The 24,807-nt window shown below is 41.8% G+C and overlaps 2 non-coding genes across 2 annotated transcripts; both read right to left on the bottom strand.

Annotated features, from left to right (window-relative positions):
• Positions 1-22,261: 22,261 nt before the first annotated feature.
• TRNAV-CAC (transfer RNA valine (anticodon CAC)) lies at positions 22,262-22,335 on the bottom strand. Its single transcript has one exon. It is a non-coding gene; the product is annotated as a tRNA-Val (tRNA).
• Positions 22,336-22,398: 63 nt separating this feature from the next.
• On the bottom strand, positions 22,399-22,470 carry TRNAP-UGG (transfer RNA proline (anticodon UGG)). The gene has a single exon. It is a non-coding gene; the product is annotated as a tRNA-Pro (tRNA).
• Positions 22,471-24,807: the final 2,337 nt, after the last annotated feature.

Below are 24,807 nucleotides of genomic sequence, written 5' to 3'. Positions count from 1 at the left end.
CCCCCATTTGCTAGAGTTATCATAATCGAGAAGTAATGTAGCATACCTAGTGCTTGAAGAGTAAACCTAAAGTGATATGGTAAGCTCTTGATAGGGGCTTTGGCCAAATTTTGTGGTAATAATCCGGGTTGTCAAAAACCCGGATCATTAGCCCTCCCCTTAGGCTAGAGGTATTCATGCCTCTAGCTTGATAATGATGGTCCAATAGAGCAAGGAGGACTGCACCCCCTCATTGGTGGCTCTTCATTGAATGACTGCTCCAAAGTGTTCATATTTCTTTGAAAATAAGGCTTCAGTCGCCATCCATTTACCCTTGTCTTGTGAACCTTCCCATCCATGTCACCTAGCTTATAGCTGCCATTTGGATATCTCCTTATGACCATGAATGGCCCTTCCCACTTAAACACAAGTTTAGCATCCTTTCTGTTATCGAAGCGGTTATCATAGCGTAGCACAAGTGATCCTTCCCTTATGTTTTTGCTAGCCAGCTTCTTATTAAAGGTCTTCCTCCTCTCTTCAGCCTGCATGGAATAGTGTTGGACTGCTGCTTCTCTATCTAACTCCAGCCTCTCTAGATCCAAGATCCTTTCCTCTAACTTCTTATCTTGATTCTTCTCTTGACTGGCTACTAAAACACGCAAACTGGCCAGTTCCACCTCTATAGGAAGCAAAGCTTCTTGGCCATAGACGAGGTGAAATGGAGTATAGCCAAGCGAGGTTCTAAATGAAGTCCTGTAGGCCCAAAGAGCTGCATTCAATTTTTTATCCCAGTGCTTGGGGTGCATGTGTACCTGCTTGGTAATTATCTTACAAATCAGCCCATTCACTTTTTCGACCAAACCATTACACTGTGGATAGTAGGGAGTAGAATGCCTGTGCTTGATTTTTAGCCTTTCCATTAGCTCCCCTACTAGGTTTGCCCTAAAACCAGGACCCCGATCCGAGATAATTTCCAAAGGTGTGTCAAACCTGCAATAAATATTTTCAAACACAAATTTTCCCACTTCTTGGGCTGTGATCCTACTAGTTGCTGAAGCCTCTGCCCACCTCGTCATGTAGTCCACTCCCATTATGATGTATTCCTTGCCAGATTGAGTTCGTGGGAGTGGTCCTATTGCATCAATCCCCCATTTCTCAAATGGGCCATATGTAGTTATGGGATTTTGTTCCTCATGCACTAGCTTCCTTGGTCCGGCCTTTTGGCAATCGTCACAAGTGCGGCACCAATGTTGCACATCTCGATGTAGACTAGGCCACACAAAACCGGCTTGGAGAATCTTTCTGCTGGTTATTTCTTGAGCAAAATGTCCGCCACAAACCCCTTCATGGCAGCTCTTAATCACATCTATAATCTCCTTTGCTATTGGCACCCTTCTAAGCACTGCATCCTTTCCTTTGCAATACAACACATCATTTATCAAGCGGTATTTAGTGGCCTTAGTAGCCAGCCACCTTTTCTCACTTTTACTCATATGTGTAGGTGCCTCACCTTGCTCGAGAAAATAAAGCACATCTTGTAGTTGAAACTTGCCTTGAAACAAGGGAAGCTTTACGGCAATGATGCCCACCATTACCTCTTTCAATTTTTCAGCTGCTAGAGCATCTGCCTCGCCATTTGCGCACCTTGGCACAAAATAGATTTGGGCTTTCTGTAGCTTTCTCATGAGAGTTTTAGCTTCTCTCATTTTCACTGCTAAGTTATCATTTTTACAAGCCCAGATTCCTTTCATTTGCTTAACAATGAGCATAGAATCCCTAAAAACATTAAGCCGAGTGATACCATGTGAGAGACACCACTTCAAACCTAAAAGCAAGGCTTGATATTCTGCTTCATTGTTAGAATGGACATCCTCCAAGTTGATACCTTCTCCATAAATTTTGTCACCTTCGGGACTGAACACCACTATTCCTACTGCCGCTTTGTCTTTAACACGCTTGTAGGCTCCATCAAAGTAGAGGGCATGGGCATTCTCTACCCGCGGCGGCTCCTCAAGAGGAGGTGTCTCCTCTTTTACCTTTCCTTTCTCTTTTTCCTTCTTTTGATGGCATCTATGGGTCAACAAATCAGCTAGGCAAGCTCGAGTAGAATCCTCCACCTTGAAGGTGTAGTCAAACTCTTGGAGTTGTATCACCCACTTAGCGATTCTAGCTGAAACATCCATGTGCTGTAAGGCATAGGAAAAATGCTCTTCTGTCGTGATCACTGTGAATGGCCTAGGGAGAAGATAAGGACGAAACTTCCTTACAGCAAACATTAGAGACAAAACCATCCTCTCGACCATCTTGTACCCTCGTTCTGATGCTGTCATTACTCTACTAGAAAAGTAAACCGGTCTCATTAGGCCAGTTTTAGCATCCTTTTGTATTAGTGCTGCCCCTAGAGCATCTTCCCCAAAACTCGGGTTGACAAAAAACTCTTGATCCCAACAAGGCTGTAAAATTATAGGAAGGGTGCTAAGAGCCTTCTTCACCTCGTGAAAGCACCTTTCACTTTCGTCACTCCACAAGAGCTCCTCAGAGTGGGTTAACTGTTGCAGTGGAAATATTAATTGGGAGAGGAGATGAATGAACCGCCCCATATATCGCACCTTCTGAATGAAAGAGGTTAGTTGCTTCACAGAAGATGGTGATGGCACCGCCAATAGGGCCTTAACTTTGTTTGGATCAGCTTCAATGCCCCTCTCACTTACGACATGCCCTAACAAAGTTACACTACTTTCGCCAATTCGACACTTCTCATGGTTTAATTGCCCCCCCATTTGTGCGAGTCGGTTGAAAGCTTCATCCACCTTCCCTAGATGTAGAGCCTTAGAACTATAAATACAAAAATCATCAATAAAGACCCTGATGGATTTCCCAAAATATGGCTGGAAGACATAATTCATGAATCGTTGGAAGGTAGCTGGGGCATTTGTTAATCCAAATGGCATTACTTTGTAAGCAAAACAACCCCAAGGTGTAATGAAGGTGGTCTTCTGTTGATCCTCCTCAGCTATTCGGATCTGGAAATAACCTGAATACCCATCACAAACAGTGTATCTCTCATGCCCGGCCACCTCGTTGAGTATTTCATCCTGAAAGGGAAGAGGAAAGTGATCTCTCTTAGTTGCGGCATTTAGCGGCTTGTAATCCACACAAATCCTCCATTTTCCATTCTTCTTGGGTATCACCACCACAGGTGAAACCCACTCTGAGTCCCCTATTGGATAGATGAAGCCTGCCTTCAAAAGTCGTTGCACCTCAGTGAGTAGAGCGTTTTGTTGAACTACTCCCAATCATCGTAGTCGCTGCACCACTGGCCGTGCTCCCTCTTTTAGATTAATGTGATGTTGTACTGCTGTCACACCTGTGATGTATTCATACTCAGAAATAAAAAGTGCAGAGTGTTTTATCACCACTTCCATGTAGGCTGCCTTCTCCTCAACTGATAGATCCTTAGCCAACATTTTTTCTAACCCCTCCTTCTCGACCTTTGGAAGCTGCTGCGGAATTTCACTACTAGAAGGCCCTTTTAATGTAATCCCCATCACTTCTAGAGAGCTTTCTTCCTCCTCATTAGAAGACTCTCCCTCTGTCATAGATGACCAACCCTCGCTGGAACTCCATTCATCAGCGGTGGTTTCTAACACAAGATCCTCCTGTCGGCCCTCCTTCATGTTGTAGATAGTGCTCTTCCATTTTTTATGCAGCCCCTTTTGTGGCCTTAGCTCTAAAGCCCCTGTCTCCCAATCTTGTCTGGCTTTCATTCCCATTAGCCATGGTCGCCCAAGAATGAGCGGATAGCCATCCCCCTTCACTGGCATCACATACATGTCAAGCTCCAGTTGCACTCCACACACCTTTACCTTGACTTTCTTTATAACTCCCAAACAATTTACTACCACATTGTTAGCCATTTTGGCCCCAAATTTAGTAGTTTCATTTATCTCTAATCCCAAACGATGCATCAACTTTTCCGTCATGACACAAATCTCTGCACCTCCATCCACATATGTCTTTGACACTCTCTGCCCATTGATTTCGGCTTCCACTAGAGGTACAATATCTTTCATCTTTCTAGCCTGGATTGTATTCACATGTCTATTCTTCATGGGTCTAATGCTTACCATCTTTGACCATTGTCGCTACATTGTTGTAGATAGATGTAGTAATTGTGGCCATGAAATTTTTGGCCCTTGATTCCTCACATCAGCAAGCAAATCATAAGCTCTAGTACCTTTACCCAAGGGAAAATCATCTGGCTCAATGTGTCGGCGTGAGCGAGCCCTCCTCTTTTTACTGTTGCGAGTCTTTGCAGCCATTGATGACTCTGCCTCCTCTTCCATGTTTTCAACCTCCTTTGGTGGTGTAGGCTCCATCTTCTCAATTCTCCGGGCTTTCTTCACCGGCATTGCTTCAACCTCTACTACTTTGGCCTTCCCTTTGACATCACTCTCATCTAAACTAATTATCCTAACATCATGATTCTCTGGTGGTTGGACAGGCAAGGGCGGCACCTCTGCAAGTGGTCGAGGATGCTGGAGAACTTGAACCGGTGGTGGAGGCCTTGGATTCGGTGGAACAAACCTTTCCCTAGGTGGTGTCACTTGTTGTCCCCTCCTTCTTGGTTGGAACCCATTTCCTGGAAAACGCCTGGGATGAGGGCAAAAGTACATACCATAGCCAGTCTCCCCACAATTATAGCAAACATACTCTCTTTCTTGTCTTCTTGGACCTCGATTGCCTTCATTTATGAGGGGAGGGGACTGCACTCCTTGCACCAAATTTAATGAAAGGCTTTCGAGTTGATTAGTAATGCGTTGTAGGAGCTCTTGATGTGGTATCTCTGGTTCAGGTGGGGCCTCTGCTATTTCTCTAGGCCTTGGCATGGTTGGTAAAACCTGTATGGGCTCAACTCCCCCCTTCACTTAGGCTTGATACTTCAATTTTCTATCTTTCTCTCTCGCATAAGTGACTGATTCTTCATATGATGTGGGAAACTTTCCTTTGACCTTCTCCCTTAGTAGAGGATGGAGTCTGGCTAGAAAACAATCTTTCTTAAGGCAATCAGGTACTCTTTCTCCCTCGGCTAAAGATGTTGTCAATTTATCCCACAATTTTATAAACATGCCTTCATAGGTTTGGTACTCCCCTGCTATGGTTTGGCGAAGATCTAAGAGTTGTCTCCAAATATCTTCAGGTGGCTCTGTATCTTGGTACTTGTGCATGAATGCGGTCTTGAGATTCTCCCAATTACCCCTTGTGGCCTCTGGGAGAGCTTGATACCACACTCGAGCATCACCCTTTAGAACTAAAGGGAAGGCCCGTACTTTGGTTGCTTCATCATCCCGGCCTGTGACTAGAAAGGCCATTTCTAAGTCATCCAAAAAGTCCAGATATTTCTCCCCTTTGTGCCCAAAAAAACTTGGAAAAGCCATGATAGGAAGATGTTGATCTAGCTCAATACAAAATAAAGATGAACACGTCTAGGCCCAAGTCATATCTTATTAAGGGTAGAATAAATGGATTTACAGATGCATTAATCTCAGCAAGACGACGAGGGCCCAATAAGACCCTTATAACATTTTGAAACCTGAGCTTTGTGCTAACAATTATATGCACGGTTTGTCTAGCAAGTGGACGGATAGGTCCGTACAAGTCCCTATGGTTCATGGGATACACTTAGAGTAGAATGAATATGTGCACATTGAAGGAGATGTTATAATCCAAAATAGGGAGTATTATGGGATCAGGAGACAATAAGATCTCTCTCAACCTCTTAGCTCCAAAATAGAAGACCAACCTTTGCTGAAAATGTATCTTTCTACTAATGCACACATCCACCCGAATGTTTTGAACCGATTGAAAGTTGTAGAAAGTAGGAGTAGTCATTTATGCATTAACTACAAATTTACACTACAAACTTTCATGAAGCGTGTCGTTGAAGCTATGGCCTCTTAGATCCCACCATTCGAGAGATGCGAAGGATTTGCTCACCACTGATTAGCGTAGCTTTTGTGTGACCATCATCAGCCTTGTAAAGTTCATAGGCTTCGATAGCTATCTTTTCAATTACTTTGAGTCTTCTTGCTAGTAGTAGTTGAAGCGTATCACCATATGTAGCCTCTCGCCAATACCGCACACCATTGATGTGTAACTAAACCTCCAAAAACTTGTTAATCCCCGAATTTGAAAGTGCCTTCACCACTTGAAGACGAAGCTCCGTAGGGAGTGTCTTTACACTAGACACCAAGCACTCAACACAATGCCTTGACGTAGAGACTTGATGAGAGCAAGATTTCTCATGAAGCAAAGAAGGATGTGTGTAATTAACTTGCTTTACCCGCATACGTGCCGTTTGTCGATAAAGGTCATTCTTCTCTTGAGCTTCTTTTGGAGACCATTGCGGTACTCTTGAGCGGCGAATCCCTTGAATAGGGTTTGATGAAGATTCCTCCTTAGTGATTTCTTGACAAACACTCGTTGAAGAAGAGGACAACTCCTTAGATGTTTCTTTCTTCATGGAAGTTGTAGAGCATAGCTTGAGAACTCCTCAGTGGGGGCACAAAAAATGAGGGCTGAAATGATGAACGGGTTGCCTCTTACCCATCCAACCTCCAATCCTCACTAAGAGAACTAAAGAGGGGCACCACCTAGCCAAAGAGAGGATGGGCTAGGACATCCCTATTCTCAAAGAGAATCAAGAGAGCCAAGACACAAATTTACAAGAGAGAATATATGTGCTAGACACCACATTGGAATATAAGAGAGAGAGATGAGAGGAGAGGGAGACAAGAGGAGAAGAGGTAGAAGAAGCTCGCCATTATGCTACATGGAATGAGAAGATGAGAAGAGATGGAGATAATAGGAGAAGAGGTAGAGGAAGCTTGCCATTATACTACATAATAAAAGAACTCACTCATAGCTTACCTCAAAGAGATGAGGGTATTGTAGAGTGCTCTCATGGACTTGTCATTCTCCCTCCTCCCCCTCTTCCTTCTTCATTCTCCATGGGCTCTTTATATAGCCTTCATGAGGGATTAGATTAAGCTAATCTTCTTGATTAACATAATCCTAGATGATGTATGGCATCTTTGAAAATATGGAGAGTAGTGGATGGGACAAGTCCCCACCTTGGTCATCATGCAAGAAGCCAAGGGTGGTGGTAGACAAAATAGAGAAATGGAGCTAGATTACAAGAGGTGGGTGCCAAAGCACATTATTATAATATATTTACAAGAAGGATAGAGTGGAAAGTTGGTGTGGTGAAAGAGAGAAGAAAATTGCATATAGCCAGCAGTCTGCGCCTTCGTAACTTCAAATCCGTGAGGAATTTGGAAAAAGTTTCTTCTGCAACTTTGTAGACCAGATTGAAACCGATCGGCCCTCGCGGGAATTTTCTTGAAATTCGCTTTTTCTTGGGAGTTATTGAGATTATAAAAAAGGGCTTCCAAAAGCTGCTTTGACTTTAGTATCCCATATGTATATAAATACATATAAGCATGTGACAAAAGGGGTCCATGCTTGTAAGCTTTTGTGCAAGATCCAAATGACACCATGATGTGGATATTGACTTGTGTGCAAGGGTGAGGTGTCCTCTAATGATGGTGATAGATTCCAAATCTTAGTGATGCAAACGGAGCCCATATGTAGTTGGAGGCTAGTCCTTTGAAAAATCTATGCATTCACTCAACTCCTAGGTGTAATCCATTTTCATCTTCACTAAGATAACCATCCCATTTACCCTTTACATTGACATGCCTTCTAAGAACTTGTTCCCCCCATTTGCTAGAGTTATCATAATCGAGAAGCAATGTAGCATACCTAGTGCTTGAAGAGTAAACCTAAAGTGATATGGTAAGCTCTTGATAGGGGCTTTGGCCAAATTTTGTGGTAATAATCCGGGTTGTAAAAAACCCGGATCACTACCCAATCTATACCATCAATACCAGAGGAGACAAATAGCCTTCCAGACCTACTTACAATCTTGGAGCCTGAGATAGAGGCAATGATCGATGCATTGATTCCCATCGATGTCGAGACTTCTGATCCACTTAGAGAGGAAGCATCCATACCATTATATGATGGGCGCCGAGTATCTCGATTGAAGACACTGCTTGCACTCCTAAGTGTGCAAGCAAAATACTAGTGAAGCGATGGGAGTATGATCTGGGAGTATGATCGAGTTGTTCAGGTACCTTGTACGTATGCTGAGTTGATTTCTTTTCGGCACTATTATTAAAAACAGTTGTGCTTTTTCAATGTGTTTTATGATTTTTGTCAGGTTACTGAAATATCATATATTACCACCTGCAAATACTATACCTGAGTCTCCTGATGATGCACGATATGTTTTACGAAAGCTTGGAATGGAAGACTACAACAGTATCCATGCATGTATCAATGATTATATACTGTTTCAAGGAGAATACGAGACTATGGAGACATGTCCAAAGTGTGGTGCTCACAAGTATTGACAGGACTTGCAAGGGAAAACCATCCCTCAAAAAGTTCTTAGAAACTTTTTGCTTATCCCCCGCATAAACCACATGTTTTGTATGTCCGCCAGCATGGTGAGCTTGACAACATGGCATGTGCAAAATAGGTCCACAAATGGAGTTTAACGAATATCAGCAGATTCACGCGCATGGAGCCACATTGACTCTACCTTCCTAGGCTTTGTCGAAGAGCCAAGGAATCTTTCGCTCAGTCTTGCAATGGATGGTGTAAACCCATTCGGTCTACGCTCAACTTCTTACAATATGTGGCCTATAGTCCTTGTCAACTACAATATCCATCCATGGCTTTCTACGAAGAAAGGTCATCTCATCCTTAGCTTACTCGTCCCTCGCCATTACAAAAGTCAAAAATATGGACTTGTATCTTTGTCCATTAGTCGATGAGCTTAAGATTTTGTGGAAGGAGGGGGTCACCGTGCAAGATATGAGCAAGCGCGATGTCGGATGATCTGCCAATATTCGAGCCATTCTCATGTGGATGATGCATGACTTTTTGGGATTCAGAGAGTGCTCAGGTAAATAGACTTCTGTTCTCGTTGGTAATATCTATCATAGCTCATTCAAGTTTGTAGTCACTGGATAGAGGTATTGGAACAAGTCTGGTTACCTCAGGTTATCATGCATGTCAATTGTGCGGGCTACAGTTAGACCCCAAAGGTCGCGAACCATGAAGAAGATGGTATATCAAGGACACACCGCTTTCTTGCCAGAGGGTCATGAACCCAGGGAAGGTTTTCTTGGACGACCTCCAACACGTATGAATGTCACAAGCTGGTACAAGCTCAAAATGGTCCACATGGAGTCACATCCAAACGAAATGCGACAGTTCTCAATTTTCTACGAGTTGCCTTATTGGACCCACTTATAGATCAACCACTTGTTGGATACCATGCATATTTTCAAGAATGTGGGCAGCTTGCTATGGGACCACATCACAAGAAAGAGAGACACTGTAGGGGCACGAATGGATTTGAAGAAGGTACGCAAGATGGAGGCACTTTGGCCGCCGTAGTCGAGTGCTGATGGTCACATGCAACTACCTCGTGCTCCTTGGGTTTTATCCAATAAAGAAGAGCACATTGTGAAGCAAATAGTCATGTCTATCCGCACTCCGACAACGGGTATGATGCGTTCTCTCATGTCTGCATTTTCTAAAGATGACCAATTATCAGGGCTAAAATCCCATGACTGGAATAAGATATGTTAGGTTTGTACTACGAATGGATTGTAATTTTCGTGCGAATTTTTCTATTTGGAGTATAGCCATTGTTCATAATGCTTCCTCATTTGTGGCAATTGTACTACCGATCGCGATCGTAGGGTGCCTTACTCCAGAAATACACGGGGCTATTTACAAGTTATCGACTTTAGTGCAATGAATCTCACAGAAGGAGACTAAGACGTCTTCTATTGAATCTGTGAGGCGACAAGCAGTGGAGATGGTCTGTCTCTTTGAGAAATACCTGCCTATCAGCATGCTCACAATACAAATCCACCTTCTTGTGCATCTTGTAGATGAAGTGGAGATTGCTCGACCTGTCCATACGCGATGGATGTTCTTCTTCGAGCGCTTCATGAAAACCGTGAAAGGCTTTGTGCAACATGGAGCTCAGCCAGAAGGTAGCATGGCTGAAGGTTGGTTGGTGTCTGAGGCGCTATAAGTGTATATTTCACAATGGCTACCAACGAGATGGATCGAGACAACAAAATGCTATGGTCGCTGAAGGACGATGATAGACTGACCAGAGATGTGGTGGTTGGAAATGGGATAGAAAAAAGAATGGATGCTGCAATGGAGGAGGAGGTGAATCGCTTTTGTATGTTGCACCATACCTCTATGGAGACGTGGCTTGCCAGGTACCAGCAAGCTAGGCAAGATCGAGAGGAAGCGCGATCTGAATTTTGATGTAGTACACACCATTGACCGATTCGATATCCCAAGGGCATGGAGGAGATGTCGTGGTTAATGTCAATGTGATGGTTGCATAGAGCTTTGACTACAGCGTCTCGGGAAGGGGAGGAGGTCTCAATCGAGGAGTGGGAATTCTCGAGGGGATGTAGTCCAAAGGTGATGATGTGTTTAGGATTTGTCGTATCTATATTTTATATGCGACAAATAATTTGAGTGTTTCAATGTATAGTAAAAAATATATAGTGCAATGTGGTTGCGCAGACAACATTTTTGTATGGAACGTATTGACAAAATGCGCTCCACAACAGACTGTGGTATCATAGCAAGGTTCGAGCAAGAGAGCCAACGACCAGCAACGGATCCAAATATGGTTATAGATGAGATGGAGTATTTTGGGAACTTACAAAGTATTGTTACGGTGGATTACCGTAGCTTCTCCATGATACTATTTGATGTGCAGTGGTTCAAAGTGGTACTTGAAGGAGCTGGAGTAACAATTTGACGAGGTCCATTTGGATTTCTTGAAATAGATTCCGAAAAAAAATAGACGGATTTGCGTAACACATTTGTGTTGCCAGCCCATTATGAATAGATGCATGAACTCATTTGTTTGTTAATTGTATTAAAACATGGTACATGTCACAATAGTTTAATCTCTCTTGTACATGTTTATGAATAGATAATCTTCTATCCAAACCCCCAACAACCTCAATGGTGGTATGTTATACCTTCAGCTCCATGAAGTGCAAGAGTATATAATCAAAGCGATGTTCCGAGCATAGATGAGGACAATATATAAATAAAGGTGTCGATATTGCAAGGGGTGGAGGCCACCGAAAGCTTGGAGCATGTAGAGGAGCTAGCATTGAGTAACAATGATGGAAATATAGGAGTCCAAGAATTCTTTGAGAACGAGATGGACTCATCCTTTTGTAGTAACATGTCTATCGACCTTCCAGTGTATGTGGAGTTGTGTCAGGAGATTGGTATGGGACCATAAGATACTTCATACTTGGAGCATCCACGTACTCAATTCATTGACTAATCGCTTATAGGGGTATATAAGATATGCATTTTAAGTGAGATTAGTTTTTTAGGATTTATATTACCGTGCTTTATATGATTTAAATTGATTATGCTAACATCATTTTTTATCTCTACAGGTGACCTTTTTGGATACTTAGATCATTAGGATGAGTCAAGGGATGAGTGATGCGGATTTGCATCAATCTTCATGCACATGTCTCCAGATTAGATGGCGAGATTCAGAGACATGGTGGACCAGGAGCTATCTCAGGCCACTCTATTAGATCTACTTCGGCGCGATCAGATGCTTCAACTTCGAGCAAATGAGGTCGACTCTCCAGACTTGGGTCAAAGGGAGGGAGTGCTTCAGGGTCAAGGGGATGTTCTAGAGATACGGAGGCAGTGAGTCCGCGGTCGGCATGGGATACAGATGCTACTCCTCGCTCTTGTGGTAGTTCCAGGGAGCGTGGCTCAGGTGGTTGCTGTTGTGAAGGCACGGACGCGGTGTCTCCGTCTTGTCGTTCTGCTAAAGTTGCATCACCTCCAGGATTTTTCACACCTATAGGGATGTCTACTCCAGTTACTCCGGGTTTTGCTCAACTGTCTGCAGGTGGCACCCCTATGGGTGCTACACCGATAGATACTACCCCGGTCAGTACACCAAATGTACAGGGGTCTACTGGATATGCCTAGGAGCATGGTCGCAGGTAGGAGGGGACCCATCTTAGGCATACCCTAGAGGGATATACCTATCTTGTCGATGATAGGTCAGGAGCCATCATCATGAATGATGAGGGGAGGAGGGTGCTAGCTTGCATGAGAGAGTTGTGCCAACAAGTTTTTTGGCACAACGTCTTAGATCATTGGAAAAACATACCAGAGGGGAGCAAGGACTACATAGTAGCATCCTTACATGAGGAGTTTTCGGTTCTAGCCATGGCAGATAGATTTTCTACGAGCTGGATGATGGAGTGCATGCATGCATATATGTCACACAGATGATCAGACATACGCAAGGCACTCAAAAGTGGGGCTGCAAAGCAGCTCGAGTGGCTAGACGTGGATGACTGGCGCCGACGAAGGGAAGAGGCTACAGATTCTCTAAGACGTTGGAGTCAGCAATGTGAGGCGGCGAGGGCACGACTAGAGGCCGGAGTGGTCCATCATCTTGGGAGTGGCGGCTACATGACATATCTGGAGAACTTTGTAAGTTTTTCTTTTGTTTTGCTTGCTTATTTTTTTGCAATATCCTTTGTACTGACAATCATGTTTTTAACAATTACTATTTTGTTTTCTTTGCAGCACTCCATTACAAATTACGATCCGACCGAGCTTGAGACTCGATATGCAGAGAGGCATGGTCTCACTGCATTGATCGACCGATTGTATAGACGCGGTAACTCTGTAAGTCACTCATCTTTCTCGTCGGTAGTTACTATGTTTAATTAGAATGCATTATTGTATGGTGGACTGATGTGTAGCTGTTTCTTTTTTTTGCAGAGTCCGTTCGATGCTCCTTTGCGGTGAGACGGCGAGGATATATAGCTCGCCCTTGGATCCCTGGATCTCACACATCCTTCTTTTTTGGTCACCTGATCTGTGTAGACATTTTCTATGTAGTAGTGATATCTTGCCATGATTATACCAGTCGCTTTCATTATGCGATCATGTATTTATTTCATGTATCAGTGTTATGATTTAAGTACATTTTGCTTTTATTTACACAAGCATTGCACACAGTGCAGAAACTACTTTGTATGGCCCAAATAAAGCATATAGTGCCAAGCTGCCTTGTCGCAAAATTTATTTTTCCCTGTTACTATTGCTATTAGTGTCGTAAAATTACCTACACGCGTCGTTATTGGCGTCGTTATTAGCGTCGTAGAGCGTCGTTATTTGCATCGATATCAGCATCGCATTTGCGACGTTAATACTGACACAAATAGCGACGTTAATACCGAGTGTTCTATGGCGTCACCAATAATGACGCTTTTTGTGACAAGGGGGGCAAATTTCTTTATTTACATTTTCGTCACTTTGAACATCAATATAAGGTCTATTTCTTGTCGTGGGAGAATCTCTCTCACTCATATAAAGACAAAAAAACAAAAACAAAAAGTGTTATTTATTATTTTTTTAAAAATTAAAAATTAATTAACTAACTAATCAATAATGATTAATAATTAAGTAACTATAAACTAATTAATTAAATATTAATAAATTAGTTTATTTTTTATTTTAACAAATTAACTAAAAATCAAAAAGTATAATTTAATTTCTTCTAAATTGAGAAATTAATTAACTAACTAATGAATAATGATTAATAATTAAATAATTAATTAATTAACTATGAACTAATTAACTAATTATTAATAAATTAGTTAATTTGTTATTGATTAATTAAGTAACTAACAAAAAATAAGTAATAGTTGTTTAAAGTAGTTACTTAATTAATTCATTTTTAAATTTAATTATTTAATAAGTAATTAATTAATTAAGTAAATAATTAACCAATAAATTAATAGCTAGTTCATAATTAATTATCTAATTAAAAACCAAGTAATTAATTAAGTAACCATTTAACCAATTAAGAAATTACTTATTAATTAATAAATAACATTATATTTATATTATTTACTTATTTAAATAATTAATTACTTAATATTAATAAATAATAAATAAGTAATTTATATATTAGCTATTATTTAATTACTTAGCCAATAAAATTATATATTGATCTATTAGTTGAAATTAATAACTATTTGTTTAAAATTGATAACTATGAACTAAAAAACAATTAGTAATAGCCAATAACTAGTTACTTAAAATTAATAAATAATTCATTAAGATTAATAACTAATAAATAATAATTTATTATTTATTATTTGTTTATTAATTACTTAAATATCTTTAATTATTTATAAATTAGTTTTTAACAACCAATCAATATCTTTTATTCAAGTAGTAATTGCTAATTATAATAGTATATATTTTTAATTTAAAAATATTACATAATTTTATCACACAGTTATTTAGTAATTAAAAATATTTATTACTCAATTAATTAATATAAATATATTAATTAAACTTTTATTGATTCAATATAAATCAAATAAAATTTTACAAAATAGTATCCGTTAGTTCATTGATTAGATATTTAGTGTATTGATCTGATTATATCAATTAAATTATTAATGAATTTCTTAATTCATAATAGTCAGCTTGTTTTATACTTCATGTATATCAACTAGCTTATTGATTAAATAGCTATTATAGTAATAAATTAGTATGAAGTGAACCATTGATATATTAATATTAGCTAATTTATTTATTAATTTATATATTACTATTAATCATTTCATATACATCAATGTATTGTAATAGTAATACTAATTAATCAGTTAGTATGATTGTACATTAATACGTTAGCTGTATGGGACTTTTTGTTTAGGGAATGAAGAGAGAGTGCAAGTGCATGTGGATTAGGATCGTTCTGCCCACTGAGAAAGGGGTTGTCGGCGCTTCTACATCATCTACATTAGTTATTTAGGTTTATGATCCAAGGTATGAGAGAGTGTGTGCGTGTGGGCCAGGACAATTGATGAGAGAGAGTGCATGTGGATTGGGATCATTTTGTCACCAAAGAAGGGGTCGCCAGTAGCCCAATATTTGGTGTAGAAAAATATGACTAGCACCCCCCCCTCTTCGCCCCTTTCTCATATCTCTCTCTTCGAATGGCACATCTCTCTCTCTCTCTCTCTCTCTCTCTCTCTCTCTCTCTAACATGCATTTAATACCCCACTATGTCAAAGTGGTTATATAAGGCTACCCACCCCCTATGACACAACATCTCCCCCTCCCTCAAGTTGTGGATTATTTTCTTAATCTCGCAAGTACATACACCTCTCTCTCTCTCTCTCTCTCTCTCTCTCTCTCTCTCTCTCTCTCTCTTTCTCTCTCTCTCCATGGCACCCACATCCACTCACACACACAGTGCACACACACACTCTCTCTCTCTATCTCCCTCTTTTGCTCTCTCCCTCCCACACAAATCTTTATATCCTCTCTCTCTCCCCCTCACACACACACACACACTCTCTCTCTCTCTCTCTCTCTCTCTCTCTCTCTCTCTCTCTCTCTCTCTCTCTCTCTCTCATATCTAGCACCCATATCCATACATAGACACACACACACACATACTCTTTCTCTCTCTCTCATGCCAAATACTTTATATATATACCACTCTCACACACACACATGCATGTACACTCTCTATCTCCCTTCCTCTCTCTCTCTCTCTCTCTCTCTCATGCACACACTTTATATTGCCTCCTCTCTCTCTCCCTCTCTTATATATGACATACACCCCCACACTAAGTCTTTCAATGACACCCATATCTGGCATGAGTATTTGTACATGTGTACATAGCTTTGGAAATGGATCCAACATCCAGTGCTACGCCAAATACCGAGGTCTGCATATATGTATCGTCCCTCTCTGCCAAACCTATTTTGCACTACACAAGTAGTCAGTTCCTGATGTTGAAGAAGAAAGACATTTGCAAAGGCAATGGCTACCTTGTTCTTGCTATCACCCATGTAAATGGCCAAATACAAAGCACACCAGTTGATTGTAACAATGACCATGAGACTATCTAGGTATATGTTATGGATACCTTGGTCTCGCAAGACTATCTTGTCGAACAAGGAAATGGGCCTACATTGTAGCCTTCCCCCAGCATAGACCTCACCCCCTTGAGCCCTAATAGCATTGAGAAAACAACAATCACCGTGGAAGCCTCACCACCCCCCTTGGACATTGAGAAAAAAAAAACCATCCCTATCACACTTGATGTGGAAGAGGAGGGGATGCGACAATCCTCTTATGTTATAAGTGTGGTTGAGTACATAATGTCTTCGGGGTGCCGACGTCGAGTCTTACGCCATTTGCTTCAGAATACGAGCACTACAGAGAGAGTGGAGAAGATCCATGTTTTTTATTATGGCAATGTGGTGTATGAGCTTCCACCAATAGCAAACAATATACATCCAAGGGTATGGAGCAAAAGTACGATGGTCATTGCTACACAAAGCTCACGTCAACATTGATGGCATTTCTCGGTATTATTCGCCGAAGAAAATGTATCGGAGAGCTAGAGTGTCCCAATAGAGATTGTACTGGCAGGTCTATTTTTAGCTCCCCAAACAAGGTGGCATGGACAGGTGCAAGATTCTTCATTCACTTCACTATCATTAAAGTGATTGCAAAATTGCATGACATGGTTCTAGTACCCTATCGCAAGTAAATCACACTAATCAAGTCCAAATGCATGCCATGTAGGTAAACTCACTACCACCATACCGACTGTTAGAATGTTAGCTGTTGGTCTTAGAAACCTTGGATGCTTCTATTGTAAGAACCCCCCCCCCCCCCAATCCTGCTCTCCAAGTGCAAGTGTGTAGTGTATTATGTGATGTCAACAAGGCCAATGTTAAGATTATTTATTCATCAAGGCACACATAACCATGAGGTGCAAAGAGGCACATGTAGAGCTAATGTCAAAGAGGTGCGAAAGACCATAGAGGAAATGGTAAGAGACTTTAGTGCAGCTGGACCTTGACACCTACAAAGACTGTGGCTAGAAGGCTAGTGATGGCTGCCTTGGTTCGTAAGCAAGGTGTCTCCATGTCCGATACTGAACTCTCGATGATGCTCGAGGAAATCCAACCACTCATTCAAAGGAACAGGTAACATATCATTCCATTCACAACACATTTTAAAATATCTTTAAAAGGCCATGCATATGAAGATCAATATTTTGTGCATGCAGGTTCAAACACACTATCTGTACAGCATGTGCTGAGAGTGATTAGGAAATGGAATCTCATCTTCTAAAGTTAAAGCAATGTTGTGCATACAGATTTTTCCATGGTAATCTATTTCCTGGGACAAGCCGTTGACAATGATAATAGGTGCTTTATATTCAGAATGTCAACACTTGGGCCAGCCTTAGCGGTTGACTTAGTGAATCATGTGCGAAGGAATGGCACTCATGACCTACGCAATAGTTGGATATTCTTTGACCACATGCATCGCATTAATGATTGGACCACCATGGCAGCACATGAGTATGACCCAAGGTAATTTCTCTTACCTAATTCTACCGTCACAACACAAACTTAAGCAACATAGTTCTCCTTACTCTCCCATTCCTTTCTTGTGTTTCTGTAGTGTACAAGAGCTTATGACTTTGGTAATATGTGAGATGAAAGAAGAGGATACAGATGCACAAGCTCTTTTTTGGACAAAGATGAATGAGGTGATGGAGAAGTATGGACATCCAAGTGTTGATTTTCGAGGATTCATGGTAGATGAGGCAGCTGCCGATTGGGAGGGCCATCTGCACATTGTTCAATGGTGATCCACCATACAAGGTAATGCAAGCAAGGGAGAGATCTTGCTTATTTCATTATGAACAAAGTCTCCAAATACACACATCACAGTATGTGCACAAGATTTTTCAATATGAGCATAAGCACTTGTGCCACATGTGGAGGTGTGCAGTCAGGGAAGATGATGCAACAATGTAATATTGATTAATTCGAGCTTGGTGGGCCTCAGGAAAAGTTGTGGATTGAAATATACCAGCAATGGATTTTTGGATTAGTTGGTGGCATATCATATATCCATGTTAGAGGGGTGGCACATTGTTAGGGTAAGACTAGTTCATAATAGTAGGATGTGATGTGTGGTGCATTTATTTTCTCACGCTCCATACTTTCTCGTGCTATATTTTTATCCAGGTGGTGGAGCACATTGCTCATATGCCAACCACAAACTTGGCAGAGCCAATGCATGCAAGTTGGTTGGAAAGGGAGGGATTCAAGGGATCTATCAGCCTATATGATCCATGTGTCAGTGATTTGGCCAACACTCTACTACATAGCACAAAACGACTGCATTCATTGGTGGAAAGTTTCATGGTGTAGGACCCAGTGTAGAGAAGCTTTTGAGTCGACTACAACAAGGAATTAGCCCCACACCTTGAGCAACGGTAATGATGGTTGAGGAGGTGGCAAGAGGAACTGAATTGCATAAACGTTCCGATTTTCGAGGGGACAATGTGATTGTAGTAAGAAAACACAAGGTTGATGGGAAAGGTCTGAGGAAGCCAATGCCCCTCATAGGCCTGAGTATGTGATCGAAAACATACCTAGAAGAAAGGGTACACGAAAACTAAACTTTGAGGACCCTTTTCCTTGCGACCAATCAAGGGCATTATCACCAAATTGTTCGGAGGAAATGGTGGTGGAAGTAGTCATTCATGACACCGTTTGGGCTATAAGAAGGATTCCAGCTCCTCACAGTCGTGTACAATGTCAAGGATGATTGGGAGCTAGAGAGGGAAAATGCAAAAAACCTACAAAAATTACGTCACATGGGGTGCCTGCACCTTCATTTTGGGGCATCATGGAGTGGTCTAGCTCAAGAGGAGAAGCTAGCAATCAACATGGAATGCGGTGCTAGTTCATGTAGTTTCTTAATGATAGTGTGGACCATACATGGAACATTTGTTCTTCCATTCAACATGCACTGCCCAAGGTTCCACAAGTATGGTTAGTGGCATGAGGCACTAATTTGACTGTAGAAGAAATCCACATGTTGGAGAGTGGTGGGTTTGTTTTACAAAAGGCGACACAAGAGGCGGATGTTAACGAGGGCTCGTGTAGATATAGAAGAGGTGTTTCACAAGCTGAAAGGAAAATGATAGACTTAGCATTGGCTCTAGATGCAACTGTGAAGGGACACATAGTGGTGAATGCCTTGAAGCATAAGGTTTTCAAACTAGAGACAACTAACTCAAGTGTCATGCATGAGTGTTATGATGTGTACATTGTGAAGAATCCAACATGTAATTGTCGGGATTTCATGGACAATGCCACAAAAGGAAAGGTGTATTTGGCATGCAAGCACCTATACTATGTGTACCTCCGAGTGTTTGGCATGGATGCAAATGCCAACATGTTTATACACCAACCCACACTCATTGAAGAAAACTTGCACATTGTATTTGGAAGTAGAAGAACTTTTCCAACACCACCTATATAGTGACCAACAATGCAATGCCAACACTACCTCTTAGCACAACCACATTTTATTTTGTTGAGAAGTCACCGTTATAGAATCCATTTGGATGGAAAGCCTTTGGTGAACTTGTCTCTCTTAATTTGACAAGAAAAAGCATGTTTCCCAAAGTTAACACAATATAAATGTACATTTGGATTGCTTGTGTGAATTGTCTTATATCATATTTGTTGGGGAGAGGAGGGGAAGGGAGAGAGAGAGGGGGGGAGGGAGCCATCAATGCATTGAAATTAAAGTTCTAAAAACATCGAGTGGCTACCCAAGCATTTACATTATGAGAGAGAGAGAGAGAGAGAGAGAGAGAGAGAGAGAGAGAGGAGAGAGATGTTTAGGATTTAAGAGAAGTGTTTGTTACAACACATGCCATAATCTGATGTGAGGCATTATGATACAATGTGGACTAATCACATGCATGAGAGAGAGAAAGTGGGAGAGGGAGGAAGATAAACATGGAGAGTGAGTGAGCGACTAAGATTTATATATATATATATATATATATATATATATATATATATATATATATATATATATATATATATATATATATATACATACGTATGTGTGTATATATATAGAGAGAGAGGTGAGAGGGAGAGAGAGAGAGAATATAGAGTGAGAGGGAGAAACTACATGTACAACCCTAAACTGAGAGAAAGTAAAGACATGGAGTAATTCGTGAGAGACAGACAGAGGGCAAAGAGAGAGAGAGGTGTGGGCCGTGGTGTTCCATTCTTCTGAGGTGATCGCATGAATGAATCCACGTTACGTGCTAGAGAGAGATAAATCGTTTACATGAGATTGAATGCTATTTGATCAACTGTGCTAGAAAGAGAGAAAGAGATTATACACGCACAGAGAGAGAGAGAGAGAGTGTGTGTGTGTGTGTGTGTGAGTAAAGGTAGTGGTGGCAATCGTGCAGGTGGTGAGGATAATGGTAGTGGTGGTGGAGATGGCAACAGTATTGGTAGTGGCCACAGAGATGGTGGTAGTGGTGGTGGAGGTAGCGTGGTGGTGGTGGCAGCAGTGGTGATAGTGATGGCAATGGCGGTGGCAATGGTGGTGGAGATTAAAAAAATCAAGGGGTGGAATAAGTGAACTATGTGGAATAACGAATGGAGGTTGCCTAGAGAAGCTCGCTCAAAAGCTCGCTTCTCGCACGCACTCGAAAGTTGCACACGCAAAAATAAGCTCTCTATTTAAATGTACACATTATATACATTAGGATTTGGTTCTAGGGTTTACCTTCACGAGAGCTCTTTCCACTAACCTCATGACACGTTCTTTTCCCTTTTACATGCACTTTGGCTTTGGTAGGCACATTCACAAAAATAAATAGAGATTAAGTTATTGCAGGTCCTCTAAACATAGCTTCGAGTGATAATACAATTTGCACTTAGAGCAAGCTCGACTTTCACTAGATGTTTACAATAAACAAATTGTAATGAGTTGGAAGTATTGCACGAGCACCTTATCGATATCATGCGATGCCTAAATTAGCACGCTGAGCTCTTTAAAATTTGATCACACGACGACCCAAAGAATGCGATTCTGGCACCCTTTTATCTTTTCCAATCGTTCTTGCTTCCGCTTCAAATGCTCAGCAACACTCTTATCTTGTGAGGGTTAATAATCATGATGATAGACATAGAGTGTGCACATTATTTTGCAACACGCACTTTGTAGAATATGTTTTTAGTGTGAAGGATCTTGTAAAATTCGCTCCAGTAGCAAGAAGGCTAAATTAGCCTACCTACTATCATACATTTATTGTCAGCATTGTGTATGTTGATGTGTCTTTATATTCAGCCTACCTAGAAAGGATATAGATATCTGCATTTGAGTTTCTTGGCCCAGATAGACTAATTTGAAATTGTAAATTTGTAAAGCCAAATGCCATTATAACAACCATACTAGCCAATGCTCCTTTTTCTAATAAGTCCCAATGATGTTGACGATAAGGTTCTCGGGTTGTTTGTGTGAGTATATATATTGGGGGGAATTCGAGGTCTTGAAAGAGCCCTACAAGGGGAGTTTGACCAAAACATTCATGCATGAGATGGGGGACACGATAGATTTTGTACGGATGAATTCCAGAACCTGACATCGATTGCATGCTCTTCAAGAGCTTTCTGAATTTCATTCAAATTTTTTGTCGATAAGATGCCCATATGAGAACATTAGAACTTACATGCGCACTATTTGAGAGCGCTCACTATAAGACCAAAGCTCCTTGAAAACCTTTTAACTCCAAGATAGAGCATGCTTGCAATCTCGATGTTCAAGACAACCGAGACAAAGCCCACGCAGTTTCGGGAACTTGTTTGGAAGAGGAAGCCCATCCACAAGACGGTACACTTCCCAAGTCTTTGTCGTGGAAGACGCCGACCATGTAAGCCAGCTGATTACTTGAACGGGAACTGTGAAGGGGTAGCGCAACTGTCCACCCAATGTGAGTAGGGCTCGGGAGTTTGGAAGGCAGGAGTATCTGGCACAAAAGCTCTCGTGTTTCCAATCAATTCCCCCGCGCGTGCATGCGCGGTGGCAAAAGCGATCGGTCAAATGTCCGGACCCGGATTCGAACCGGAGACCTCTAGTGTGTGAGACTAGCGTGATAACCGACTACACTTCCAATCAATTCCCCCGCGCGTGCATGCGCGGTGGCAAAAGCGATCGGTCAAATGTCCGGACCCGGATTCGAACCGGAGACCTCTAGTGTGTGAGACTAGCGTGATAACCGACTACACCATCCGGACGTGAGAGAAGAGCTCCGAACGTCTCGCGTGGCTGCGAGGCGCCAGAAGTGATGATCAGATGGGGGGGCGTTGCGAGAATCGAACTCGCGGCCTCTCGCACCCAAAGCGAGAATCATACCACTAGACCAAACGCCCTCAGATGCCAAGATGCCAAGCTTGCCATCTGCAGGCTCTGGTCACATGGGAACCAACAGCGCACAAACTCGGAAATATAGTGCACCTGCCCGCGTTCCCAAGTGCACGGAAGAGACCGTGGACTTTCAGAAATTCGGGCCTCTGAGCGAGCCCCAGATGGCAGAGACTCCAGAGGGAAACAAGCGATATGACATGAGCTCACACAAACCCAACGGGGTCCCTACGCACCCCGTCCGAGTGTAAATGTACACGTCCAACGATGTAATTTTTTATACGTATCCTACGACCGAGTTTAGTCGAGACTATATGGATGGCTCTCATCAGGAGTAGGAGTCGTCTATATCACAGGTGGATGGTAGCATTTTAATACACACCTGCCACTTACGATTCGCCTCAGAGCATAGAGCGTTTTGCAGTGGGAACCATGCATGCGCCGCATGGCAGCAATGTCATGACATTCGTAGTAGCAAGTTGCAGCAAGAAAATGTTGCAGCGTCCTCGAGACAAAATGGGCCGGATAAAAATGAGCAGTGCCTAGAGTCAGTGTAAAGGGATATATCAAAGAGAAATGGAGGGCTTATCAATTGCTTGTGATGAATTTCCCACCCAGCGTCACGCTTGGGACACCGAGACGAAGCTTCACGAGAAACCTCACAACGGCGCGGGGGCGGGGGGGGGAGAGGAGGTAGTTTCATTTCTAGAAGAGGATGGGGTGCCCCTCCCCGAATTGAACCACAAGTCGTTCAAGCGATGTACCCCCCTCACCGCTTCTATTCCTTAGCCCTTATGGTCTCCTCCTATGCGTGGGACCACCTATGGCAAGTAGTATCATTACAACTTCAGTTGCGTGCTACCATTCCTTAGCCCTTATGCTCTCCTCCTTCGCGTGGGACCACCTACGGCAAGTAGTATCATCACAACTTCACTCGAGGGCTACCATTGCATACCTCTTATAGAAGTACTGGTGAATTTCGACATAAGATGACATTTGACTATCTCAATAGGGTCTACACATTCCTTTTGCATTGGATTGAGTGTTGATTTATGGCTCCTAGGATTGGAATCGAGAGTTGACTTATGGGTCCTAGGATCTACACGAGCAAGAAGCGAAAAGGCTTCTAGAGACAAAATTCTTCGATAGGATAAAAGGAAAGCTCGAGGGAATTAGGAACCAAGAAAATGGGCATCCTCTCATTTCTCGTTATGGTTCTCAATGAACCCTCTGATTTGCATAGGTACACCACTACCTTTTTTCAAAAAAAATTTGAAACGATAAAGGCTAGCACTCCTTTGAATGCTCAACACAGAAGCAAGTCCAATTATCCCTCCCAAGGTGCATTAAAAGGAAAAGTGCAGCTGGAACAATCAAAGAGCTATCGGCCCAAAATCTATTGGAACCCGTAGAAAGCTCTTCAATCAAGTCCCATGGCTTGAGCACCCTCTTTGTAGTCAAATCTATTTTGGGTGGAGATGTTGTTGGCTAGATGATGTTGTTGACCATCTAGCGGGTGTACCACGTGATTGCTAATTCTCAATCATGTAACAACGTTTAAGATAGCCTATACGGCTGACCATTCTGAGACCCTAGAGTCACTTTCGCGACGACGACCAGACCCTCCCCCTGTCCAAAAACTTCATATGTATAGGATATGAAAGATTAAAAAATGGATAGTTTGGCACATGGGAGGCATTGAAGTTAGTCTTCCTCACCGACTCTAGTTGAGAAGATTTTGAAGATATTAACTCCCACACCGCATAGCAATTGGACTAGGTACAATGAGAATCTCAAAGGTAGCTTTACCAATTTAGTGGCCACCATAAAGGAGTTAATGGGCGCAATGGAAAAGCTGCTCAAAAATACAATGGCAAACACCTCTACCATTTCCAAAACGTATCATGAGATCAACCTATGATACCGTTAAGCTTAAACACACTGTGGAGAAAATGCCATCAAGCTAGACAACTAGAAATTCAGTAGATCTCACAACTACCAAATATCAAGTGTCTTTGTGCTTATTATGTATGAATGCATCCTATATACGAAACATGCTCCCTATAAGGAATGAAGGAAATAAAAAAAGGCTAGGCTTAACTTGATGGAGTCTAAGATGACCACTCAAGATATTGGCCCAAAGCCCGGATAGTTCAACTTGAAAAGTGAATGTCACATGTGTGGTGGAGAAGGACATGCTTTCCCCAAATAGTTCAATACACCTACAATCCATTGCATGTCAAAGACAAAGGCAACACTACAAAATATCTTCCCAATTTAGTCCTCTTAATGAAAATTACATTTCTAGAGAGGGCATCATATATTCTTCATGTGAAAAGATGCAA

The sequence above is a fragment of the Lygodium microphyllum genome, chromosome 1 (genome assembly GCF_053477565.2).
Source record: "Lygodium microphyllum isolate KBCC chromosome 1, Lygodium_microphyllum_v1.1.10, whole genome shotgun sequence".
NCBI lineage: Eukaryota > Viridiplantae > Streptophyta > Polypodiopsida > Schizaeales > Lygodiaceae > Lygodium > Lygodium microphyllum.
The sequence above is the reverse complement of the archived record's forward strand: the minus strand, read 5'-3'. Positions and strand labels throughout refer to the sequence as shown.